Below are 12,497 nucleotides of genomic sequence, written 5' to 3'. Positions count from 1 at the left end.
TGTTGTTGTTTGGTTTGTTTTTTTTGTTGTTTTTTGTTGTTGTTTTGGTTTGGTTTTTTGTTTGGTTTTTTGTTTGTTTTGTTTGGTTTGGTTTTTTGTTTGTTTGTTTGTTTTTTTTTGTTTTTTTGTTTTTTTGTTTTTTTTTGTTGTTTTTTTTTGTTTTTTTGGTTTTTTTCTTTGTTTAAAAAAAACATATCAAGTAGTTTTAATTCAAGGTGAGTAAAGTGCCCTGTCTGTCTCGTGCACTAACACACTAACATGCACTAACGCGGCACTCAGCAATATTCCATCTATATGGCGGCGATCTGTTGACAATCGTGTCTGGACCAGTCAGTCACATCATCAACAGCATGACATAAGACATACTTTTGGAAGTATAAACGACAGTCACAATTACTTTCTGATGACGACGGGATCTGTGCCACTGGCTTGTGGCTAGGACATGCAATGATCCCATTCTCAGCAAATATTTCTATGGGCTAATCAATAAACAATACAAGGCATGAATGATAGCACGAGTGTCTATAGCACTGTGTCCATGATACCCGGTCCGAGCTAGAACTGGGCCCCGTTTCACAAAGCTCTCGTAAGCCACAGATCTCGTAAGTTTTCTCGTAGCCATTGTGCCTCCTATACTGTAACACAGGAGCTACGGATGCTACGAGAAAGGTTACGAGATCTTAGGCTTAGGAGAGCTTTGTGAAAGGGGGCCCTGGTCTTCAGCAACCCGTGCTAACGAGATCGGGTGTTCCGACTCTCTTAATTGGTTGACCCAATTGCGTAGATCAACGCTCATGATATTAACCACTGCATGGCGTGGCCCAGACTCGATCAGACTGCAACCATATAGCTGAAATCAAACACAACATATGTATATATAATGTGCACAGCTACAAGCCAGAACCCAGTGGCCTAGGGTTCGAAACCAAACGCTCTGAATATGTACCTTTGTCTGCCGGCATCATATTCATAATCAGTTGTTCAGCATTATTGTCATTGAAAACTGAGGTCACCATAATTACAAAGAGGCGTCCACTGTGCGTTTACACTTGAGTCGTGAGTTGGGTAATCACCATCAAACATCGATATTTAGCCCATCACAAATACATACATTTTGTACAGAGGTAATTAGAGAATTACTGACATATATAACTAAACAATTTAAACAATTTGACTGTAACACTCGAAAATATAGTTTGAGGAAAACGTGCATGCTTCAAAATGTTCCTTCGTTGAGATCAGTATGATGTGACCATTGATGAAACTGCCTAAATGACAATATGTGATATAACTAAAGTATTTATGCACCAAAGCAACTCACTCACTCACTCTACTGGAATGCAAAGTATGTAAACACTTGTTCTGTAGATTGAGGCAAATAAGGTACTGAAAACATAATCAATACTACGTGATGTGCTGTACTTGGATATGGAGATTCGTTGAAACCTCGCTCAAACACCAAATATCGATCAATGAAACTTCATGCAGGTAATGATTTTGCACATTGTTTATTGTATAACTGTAAATCAATCATTCCAAATAACATGCATCTTTGGCACCACTTGCCCATGTTCGGTTCCTCTATTATTCAGTCCTTAGTTCAGTTGTGACTTTAGAATACTACCAACTTCAACAAGTCCTCGTTATTTCCCCTTATTGCTTATACTTGTGTTAGATTATATTGGTGAATCACGTTTTCGGGATAACAGGAACCTTTGCCCACAACCAGAAAGGTTTTAAAGCGTTACCGCCATTCCATGCAGTTTTACTGATCCAGGGGAGGTAATCCCTTCCTATCTATGATTTTCTTTTAATGGCATATTCGTCTTTAATGATGCGGCTGAAATTCAAATTTGACTGCAGGCTTTGTTTCTTCATCAATATTTACGACTTCTTGTTTGCGATAAATGTTCTAAAGGCCTCTGTGAACGAGTTGAATAAATAAAAGTTGATCGCATTATTTTTCTAACGTCTTGTTGCTGATAGACTGGGAGTTGGAAATGTAGCCAGTTATGAGAGGAAACCATTTGGACTTGCTTTCAAACAGGATTTTTATATACTGGACAAAATAACTTAGGGATATTGGTACTTTCAGGACTGACATTTATTAGTGTCTCAATGAACAAAAAGATATTTATTCAAAATTGACATATATCCCTAACTATTTTCACCCATTACATGTGATTGCCAGTGCTGATATCTTTCGGTAATAGAAGTCTTGCATAGCGATTGATGCAAGCGTATTACTTCCATCAAACACACAGAAGCACTTGGGAACATGGTATGGTCGGATAGTCTGCATTTACACAACTTCGAGCCCAGTATATATGTTTTACATACAACATTGGCAACATTCCAGCTGTATTGCTGGGGCATGTTATCCAAGGGAAATCTGCTTGATAATAATCAGCAAAAGACAATATGCACTGGAAAAAACTTTTGAAACAAGTACAAACCTCAACGTCTCTACGCTGAAGACTGACGCCGGAAAACCATGGTCCAAAACATAATTATGAAACAGTTTTAAATACATTATCATTATTAAGAACCATTTATGGTTTGTTCTTTTCTGCTCTCATCAACATCGGTGTATATTTTTACCCGGCAGTGCACGTCCGTTCAGCAACGTCAAGCGTCTTCATGGTTACCTGACATGAGATCAGCAACGTCACCGACGTCGGAATGTTTAAAATCCACGGCTGAAAAACACAGCCGATTTGTAAGCTTCAGCTGTTGTAAATAATTACATCTGCTAATGATGTTGGTTTCTTTTCTACAATCGAAGATCATGCTTCGGTTTCCACTTCGCATCATTTCCGCGTTGAAAGAGAAAACTGAAAAAGAAACAATTGAACAGTTGTGTCCACATAAACATTGACATCGAGGCATTCTAGCTAATCTTATAAGGAATATTACATTCCGTTAAGTGCTCAATTGCCCAAAACATATTCTGGGAACCTTAAATGAATGAAAAGCAATTTCTATTGACATGATATACATTGTGGTCAATGGCAGTGATCAAGTTTCGTTCCATCTTCCCCAAAAGAAATAATGTACATGGTTCTAGTGATATATCAACATTAAAGAGTATTTTTTAACTTCTCCAGACAAACGTTATTCCATCAATCCCTAAGCAAAGTGAGGGGGGCTTTGGAGATTTTGTAAACCTTCTGTATGACGTGATATGTTAAAAACAGGATCTGTTTGACATTTTACAGGCATTCTAAAACGATATGTCACCCGAGGTTTGCGGTCGTGGAAATCGTAGTCGACATTACTTGGGCCATCTGAGCCAATTTGCAATAGTGCAAAGTAAACTGGCTTAAAAATATTATTCCGTTACTGTTTTTACACCTCCCTGCGGCATTTAATCAAATTTAGAGAAATTTGGATAGATTATAGCCAAAACTGGAATCACTAAATTGGGCCTTTTCTAAATCCCAACGCCTAAGAATCAATGGCACTTGGCTGCTATTTTCCCGAGGGAGTGTGTTTATGTGCTGCCAAACGTGTTAGGTTCGGAAAAATCAAAAACGTGTATTTAACCATCGATATAAATTTCATAACCCAGATTGTAAGTTTTTATGACTTTTTCAAATCTTCCATCTGAGCTGAATTCCATCGGCGGAGCAAAACTATCACTCTTCCTCGGGCTGAAATTCGTTAAATACCAGTCAAACATTGCACCTTTTGTATCAAACCGCCCACCGGAAGTCAGCTGTAAATATTTGTAATCAGATTTCAAGAATGTTTTCCCCAAGGAAATGATTAAGTCGGTGCTGTGGCGTACTTTTGTATCTGAGAATGGTAAACCCTGCAGGTCTGTGGATAATGAAAAAGTGTCCGATAACAGCACGACACTGTGCTTTCTAATAATGATATTAGAGTTGTCAAACACACACTGTAGCTAACACTGGACTCTTGCTTTTGCTGAATGAACGCTCGGGAGAGGTAGAACAGCAGTATTGCTGATGGTTTATTTAAATGGATTTTTGTAATTTTAATCAAATTACATAAACAACCGACAGCACAGACTGCTAAAAGCTGCATTATGGAAGAAAATAGGATTGAACATTCAAGTCAGCGCAGTGTTAGTTGCTTAACGCTGCACTCAGCACTATTCCAGCTATATATCGGCAGTCTGTAAATAACTGAGTCGGGACAGGACAGTCCAGTGATCAATATCATGAGCCTCGTATTGGGCATACACGATTCGGAACCGATGAATGACATATGCCAACAAAGTCAGCAAGCCTGACCACCCGACACCGTTAGACAAACATGGGGTACTGGAGACCATTTCTAAACCGGGTATTTCACGGGTAGTTCAGCACAATCGTGATATTTCGCTGTGCAATGCTGACAAAGTGAGTGAGTGAGTATGGTTTTATGCCACCATAGTGTTCCTGCAGTAGAATGGGAATCCCATGTCAGAAATCCAAACACGGATGGCATTGTGATGAGCGAACTCTTTTAACCAGAAGGCTACCCTGCCCTTACTATTGTTTCAGAACCTTAACCCGAATGTTGGAATAGTCCCGCGATTGCATCCCTGAAATTCTCTCTGATGTTAGCAGTTTTCCCTTTATGTGTGTGTTACTTGTGCTACATCACAACTTGATGAACAGCCGTTTTGAAGAATTTTTCCCAGGAAAAAGCCCCGTGAATTGCTTTGTTTAACGATGCAGTATGGCCGGATTATACTACTGAGAAATGCATAATCAGTTTCAAATTACATCTGTCATAGCCTTTCCCACATTCACGATGCGGCTATTAGGAACATTTGATGATGGTCAGCTGTTTTGTACGTAGAGCCCAAGTCACCAATCAGTTCAAGTTAAGTAACGTTAGTCACCGTGAATGGATGACCGTGATTTGCAACTTACTGACCCCTGAAATGTGTAGGACTTCTGTCGTGTCTCCGCAGGAAAGCATATACGCGGTCTCACCTTTGGCAAGTGAATTTGTCTATTCACCCAGCACTGATTGGGTACCCGGTAGGATACGAATTTGATATGACTGACAATCTTCTATCGCCTTGCAGATAACTAGGGTTAACCGGGGTAAAAGTGTCTGCGCTTTGCGCATACTTTTTCCCAGCGCCACTTACCATCTTTGAGATGGATAGTAGGCACTCAGTAAATGCATTGTTATATATATAATATAACATTCATGCGTAACACCCTGGTACCAGCCTACACAATTCGACTTTGTTTAGATACGTAACTTGTTTGTTTAAATGGATATAAAAATAGTGAAATACTTCAACAAATCATTGCCAGTCACTTTCCTTTGTGTCTTCGCTGTTAAACGGCACACTCATTATTCCATGAAAATTAAAACGGTCTATAAAACTTTGGCCCACGCCATCTGGCGATTGATGGCATGAGCTGGGATACGATATTTCTCAACCAAGTCAGCGAGTCTGACCAAAGGGCCCCACTATAGGCCCTTTACGACAAGCATTGATTCCTGAAGATCTGTTCTAACCCAGATCATCACGGGTTCGCCAATAACGAATGTATGGCACATTTCCTTTATCCAAATAAGCGATAACCCAATAGAATCGTCTGGCAAATACACTTCTTCACACTGAGGGTAAAATAAAGATTTCGGCAAAGTTTCAAGAGATTTGAACTCGAATGCCTTAATTATGAAACAGTTCCGTCGATAGTTCAAACCTGGCTTCAGATAGGGTTCAAACGTAGTGTATCCAAATAACAACACGTAATCCAAAAATATTATCCTCGTGTCTGCTTTAGTAGCCAACAGCAAGCAACAAGCTGCCAATGACATTCTTGAGGAAACTTTCCTAGACAGTAGTTTGCTTTAAGTGGCCTGCGGTGTTGACCCACCCCCTTAAGGGTGATACGTTTGAAAAGAAATCCTTGAAAATCCCCATTAGAGCTTTCACAAACCCGGTAGACGCTCTGAGGACTACTAAAATCAAGTTTAAGTGAATAAACCTCAACAGTTGAGCAAATTACGCCGAATGCAGTTTACAATACACACTAAATGATGACTGTTTCTAAGCATGTCCCTACTTACACTGTCTGGGCTCGTATCGAAATCAATGTATGGTAACATTTGTGGCTCATCCTGAGAGAAAAATATGGCAGGTGATTTTGATGGAGAGAGGACATAGACAAAGGTTAGCCTCACTTAATGATGTATTTTAGGACGTGCTCATGGGAACTGGTTCACTGATGCGTGGAAGTGTATTATCAACTGCACAATTCGTGATCGAATTTGGTCAATCGTACTTATATTAGTCCCTCTTTTGATTGTCGCTTTCAGTGGACAAAGCATTGGACGTGAATTGTTCACCAAAATAGACCCGTGAGTGCAACAGAAGTAGGCGATTTTCTGGTAAATTCAAGGATATTTGTGACAAGTACTTTGATAGATTAGTAAATGTTTTCGACATGTTGTATGTCGTTTGTCTTTGATATGCGTGCCCTTTAACAGACGATGAACGTTCGCACCAGGGATCGAGGTGTTTATGAAACAGTTTGAAAGATTTCAAGATCGTTACACGACGTTTGCTAAAACGTTGTTTGATCACACAGTTACTACAATCAAGGCCTTTGTAAAACTTAAAACGAATATGGTAAACATACGAGGGACATATCCAAATTTGACGCTGTGTCTTGGTCTGGCTTATACCATACGTACTCGTTCCCGTGGTTTTGTTTGTTTGGCGTTCTTTTGGGGTTCTTTCGGGGTTTTTATATTTTTTATGTTCTTTTATTGTTTTTTCCCATCTCTCTTTATTTTGGTTTTGTCTTTTTTCATTCTTCTTCTCTTTCTTTTTTATGTTCAAATCTCACGATGTGTCAGTTTGATGTGAATGGGAATGAGGTGAATTTAACTTTACTCACTTCAGTAATCGAGGTCAGTGGGACGCGCAAGCGCATCAGTGACTTGGCTGAGACATTTTCTCTCAATGTGCCACAGAGACGTCTATTGTGTACAACTTTATGTGTGAAGTACTTTCATACAAACCCATTTGTAACTATGGTTGTGCTCTCTGATCTCAGATTGTAAGTACGAGAAATGATGGTCTTTAGAGTGAGCATTTTCAATGAGTGAGTGAGTGAGTGAGTGAGATTTCGAGAGTGTTAATTCTGTATGAATCCGCATAAGGACTCCCTTATATACATACTAAGTATTGGAGCCATGTGGAACCTTTAACCTAGTTCAGTATCAGTACTAGTGTTCAAAGTTATAACTTTTTATGTTTGAATTTTGTACTATTGTGTCAAAAATGGCAAATTTGCGTGAAAGTTTCATTCTTTGATCATTAAACATCATGAGCATAAGTACATATTCATCTCTATAAAACTTTGTCACAAATGAAAGCAAAAGGTGTTTTCTTAACTTAACAATGAAATAAGTATATTTTAACCTTTGGTAAATAAAAAACATATACTGATCAAATGATGCAATATATATTTCCCTATTTCACTTCCATTCATTTAGCAACCTTAGCTACCAAAATATGGGACCAGGCAAAGCAACCCTTTTTATTATCCAGTGAATCATAACGGAGTATATATCGTATCATAAAATAAACCATAAAACGAATTTCATAAGTCAGTTATCCGACAATGACCATCATGACCCATGGTAATGTGGATCTACTTTTCTCATTCACAACTTCTTACTACAAATTTAATACGAATATTCAGCCTCGCTTCTACGACATCGAACCAGTTAAATGTCGTAAACCACAAAACAACAAAAGAACAAATATTCACTCAGCATGTTTTTTAATATGTGATTTCAAGAAAAATACAAACTTCATTTAGATTTTGATAAATTAACACAATCGCAGACGACAACAAGATGCGATCTTCCATCGCAGTCAACAGGCTCGCTCAGATAAATGGGCAGCTAAAGAGTCCTGTTATCAGTGTTACACAAATTCTAAACTCAAATAACGTGTTCGTTGTGCAATCCGCCAATGGTGTTAAAGAGGTTCCAAGGTACAGAATTAGGAAGTAATCTGAGACCGTAACATCAGCGCACTGTGATACAAACAGTGACATACATCTGGGAACCCACGTATTCAGTGATCTCCTTCCAAATAATTTCTTTGATCAGGCTATGGTCGACAGATTTCGGGTTGTTTCTGACACTGAAAACGAAAACACTGCCCAAAAGACGAAATATGGCAGTACTACCTTGAATTCTTCCATGTCTTCCATGCACAATTAACACTGACAAATTCATGATATTCCTCACCATGAGCGCCACTAAATTTTAACTAAGTTTTTTATGTGCAATTACGTGGCATGCTTGACAGTTTTAATAGTTGATAAGGAAGTAGTCGACACTTACAAGCTGTAGCAAGATAATAAGGTCGGAATTGAAGTAAGTATAGTTTAACCTTCGGCTATATAACAAATCACACATTGATCAAATAATGAAATACCTATTTCCCCCTATATTTCCTATATTACCCCTGTTAAACTTCCATTGTTTTATCGACCTTAGCTACCAAAATATGAGGCCAAACAAAATAACACTTTGTTTTTATTGTCACGATTAAGCAGAAAGAGTCCATGTGTCAAAATTTCCATAAGAGTGCTTGGCGAAAGGGACTGTATCCAAGTCATTATGTGATTCTTCAAAGACTCAAAGAAAACATTAAGAAGGACTTTGACATTCGGGTCTAGTTTTAACATATAAAGCCATCTGAACATGAAAATATGTCATTATTTAGGAAGATCAATTGTAAACTATTTGTAACTTTTTGTCTGTTGAATATTAGTCTGATGTTGCTGGAACAGATCACCAGAAGTCTGTCAGTTTAACACAAACAACAAAAACTTCCTCATAATAGACATGAAATTTGCTACTTTATTTCCCCAATGCTTGCCTTCTTGGTATCACGATGCCATAGCATCCCGGTGGTACGGCCAGGTCTCAGGTGTGTATTCAAGCGCGCTACAACCTTTACGAGATGTTCTTCACGTACAGATTAACTTGTCTGAAGAAAAAATATATCAAGCTACGGAATTAGTGTGGTCTCTACTACTATCTGCTTATCTCGTGATACTGTAATTTCTCCCTCTATAGTGATGCAACATATGATACAATGATTGCAAACTGTGATATCTGCATTTCAGTGGTCAACGTTTCTGAGAAAAACATATCCAAGGACAAACCTAAAAACGAGCTTTATGGATGAGCAACCTCTTTGTTCAGGTGAAGCGTCGTTTCGATACTGGTTCGTGAATCGTTGTCAAGCAAGGCAGCTTCTTGTATCGTTGTCAAGCAAGAATGCTTCAGTTGTTTAACAATGATACAAGAAGCTGTATCGAAACGTCTCTTCACCTGATTAAAGAAGTTGCTCATCCATAAAGTTTGTCCTTATCTGATTCACCAACTTCTAAACATGCCACTCAAAGAAGATATCCATGGGTATTAAATGCTTAATAATAACGAATATGATAGATGGTGTTTTCCTACACACCATTTCATATACGAAGAATCAGCCTTACCATTATCGTCTACTAAGTATGTTTTTTATCGAGTAATCAGGAGTCTGTGTGAACGGCCTCATCAAAACCTACTGTTACAAAGATATTATCGTCGTCATTAGTGTCATTTCCCTGCCACAAATACACATCAAACCCCTAAGATTTATTTAATCCCGAAAAACAAGATTGCCATATTAGTGGCTGTGCAGTACTTAATAGACCGGCATGTGTGTCCCCACGAACCCTGTATTGTTACCAGCGCCGACAGTTGACATTTAAGAAACACAGAAAGTTGGAGATTCCAATACAATGTTCAATTCTTCCAATACCCACCGGCATTGATAAATCAGAGTACAGCTCAAGCACTGCCATCAAATATGCATTATAGTCCTCTGAAGGGTGAATATTTCCGCCTTTTATGTCATAATACAGTGATCATGTAAATAATTACAGTCATTTTTTTCAGTCCAGCGACATGGCCAGCAGCGATGGCCTAATATAGCTCGTAATGCAAAACTTGAGAAGTCTCTATTGTGAAAGGAGAATCGTGCAGACGCTTCTTCTCAGCCTTTGAGGACAGTTCTTGCTAATTGGTCCTTAGGGATTCTTACTGTTCGCGACCACCGGGAAAATTTCGTGACATTTTGTGAAGCCTTCTGGGAATATTCATGGAATTAAAGTAGATGTTTTGCGAATTTATTTACAAACACATTTTTTCACACATCCGGATGTATGTGCTGTGGGCACAAGGGATGATGACAAGAGGGTTATACGTTTGCTATTTAAGCGGATTTTCTTTCAGTGTGTCGGTGGCTGTTCCGATTTTACAACCCGTTTTAGATGCTTCATTCTTTCATCTTTTTAGATTATTAGGATCAGCAGGAAATTAAAAGGTGAAAAAGGGAGAAGCACTATTTTGTGGACAAAAGTTTGATTTGTGTTTTATAGTTTCGAAGAGTTTACTATAATTAAGAACATATACGTTACTTCTGTGAGAAGACCGACCGGCCAGACGGGCACGCCTGTGAATTCTCAAAACGTTATTGTTCAGATCCTTAAGCCCTTTTGGTATAGACAAACTTATACGACGTGAAACTCATTTTCTACAATATTTATGTTATAATAAAGAATTAAAGTTTATCAGTTTCAAAATCATAATATAATCTTAATTTACGCATATCTAATTCAGTGGAACTAAACAGGAAATTTACAAATTGTAAGTATCCAGCAAAGACTTAACACTATTGTGGCAGAACTGGAAATATAAATAATAAATTCTTTGACATATACATAAATGAATTTTAAATACCCAAACCCAGAGGGATCTAACCCTGTTGATAATATAACATACGAAACAGTGTCTATAAGACACTCATCACAGATGAAGAGCATATGTCAGGGTAGGAGAAGCACACTTCACAAGTACAAGAAGAGTCAAACATGGAATGCCTCAATTTCAAGTCTCTGGTCACGCATACACACCATTAGTAACGAGTGTTACCACCTCTGGCAGCAATACACGCCGAGACTCGCCGTCTCATGCATGCCGTCAGCCGATGAATGGCGTCAGTTTGAATCCCATTTCCTCGTTCCTGAAAGCGTCTGCAAGTTCGCTAGGGGTCATGGTCGTCTTCTCACCTGGCGATTCAGGTGACAAGTGCTCTATAGGGTTTAAGTACGATGAGTGTACTGGCCATGGAAAATCTTGGATATTCTGGGCTTTCAGTAAGTTCTTGGCAAATCACACTGTGTGCAGTCTGGCGTTCTCGTGCTGCAGACGTGTTCCCTGTTGTTGCTGGCGAAGAAATGGTATTCGGCCAGTCGTGTTGGTTGATTCCTCCCCACACAATCACACCGCTTCCTCCAAAAGTATGCACTTCTTGCACGCAGTTCTTCGCTAGTCTTCCTCCCTCGCGACGGTTTACTCGCACACGGCCATCATCATGGAACATGGTGAATCGACTTTCGTCTGCTAATTTCGTACTGATGACGTCCTAGAGCCGTTGCCCTGATGACCCGGTTGCGCAGATGAAGGCTGGAACAGCCTGAAGTCGGTACCATGTTGTACAGTTCAGGGCCCTTGCATTATGGCTGTTGTTGGTGGCCATCTGCCTCATACCTCTCTCTCTCTGTCTCTCTCTCTCTCTCTCTCTCTCTCTCTCTCTCTCTCTCTCTCGTTTCGGCCTAAAACAATTTCACTAACTTGAACAACTTAACTTCAAAATAAACTGCGAATCACGAATGGAACTCAGTCAAAAAGGCCGTTAGCATAAGTACTTTACTGACAATCCCAAATATTGCATATTTCATGTGTCAGGTTAGACCACTCTCAAAATGACCATACAATGCCCTGATCATTTATGTAAGAAATTATATTTGCACGTGGATATTGCGGCGAATGCCACCAGAGTGAGAGAGTTAATATTTAACGTCCCATCGCTAGAAGATCACAATTACAACTCAAACCAGTATGGAAAGTTAAAACTAATAGCACTATCTGGACAACACAATATGAAAACTGGCTATATATCGCCCAGAACTGAAGTTAGATCAGTATACTAGGGGCATTGAGGAATTACAGGACGTTTGCTGCAAACATCGAACCTAGATGGATTTAATCAGGTCTTCATCTGATGTCGATTGTGGTCAAATGTAAATACCCAATGCCATCAGAGAATACTGTACCAAGTTAGTGTTGTTTAAAGGCATTCACGTGTGGCAGATGAGAAAACTATACTCATTGAGCACTGGTTTCTCTCACACCCTTACAGCCTCTTCCTGCTCACAAAATCACATTCACGCCTAAAACCCCCATTCTTTCTTCCCAAACACACAGCTCAATTCTTCTTTAAACATTTATCCTCCACTTCTCACCTTCACTCCTGTGACCCATCTTCTTGTCACACCTGCTAACATTCAAGTCCTCTTGCCCCCTCCTTCCAAAACCTTCATATCCTCACTGTCCACACCTTCACAATAAACCCCCTTACCTCTTATTACAGTCCTATC

Source organism: Haliotis asinina, chromosome 15 (assembly GCF_037392515.1).
Source record: "Haliotis asinina isolate JCU_RB_2024 chromosome 15, JCU_Hal_asi_v2, whole genome shotgun sequence".
Taxonomy (NCBI): domain Eukaryota; kingdom Metazoa; phylum Mollusca; class Gastropoda; order Lepetellida; family Haliotidae; genus Haliotis; species Haliotis asinina.
The sequence above is the reverse complement of the archived record's forward strand: the minus strand, read 5'-3'. Positions refer to the sequence as shown.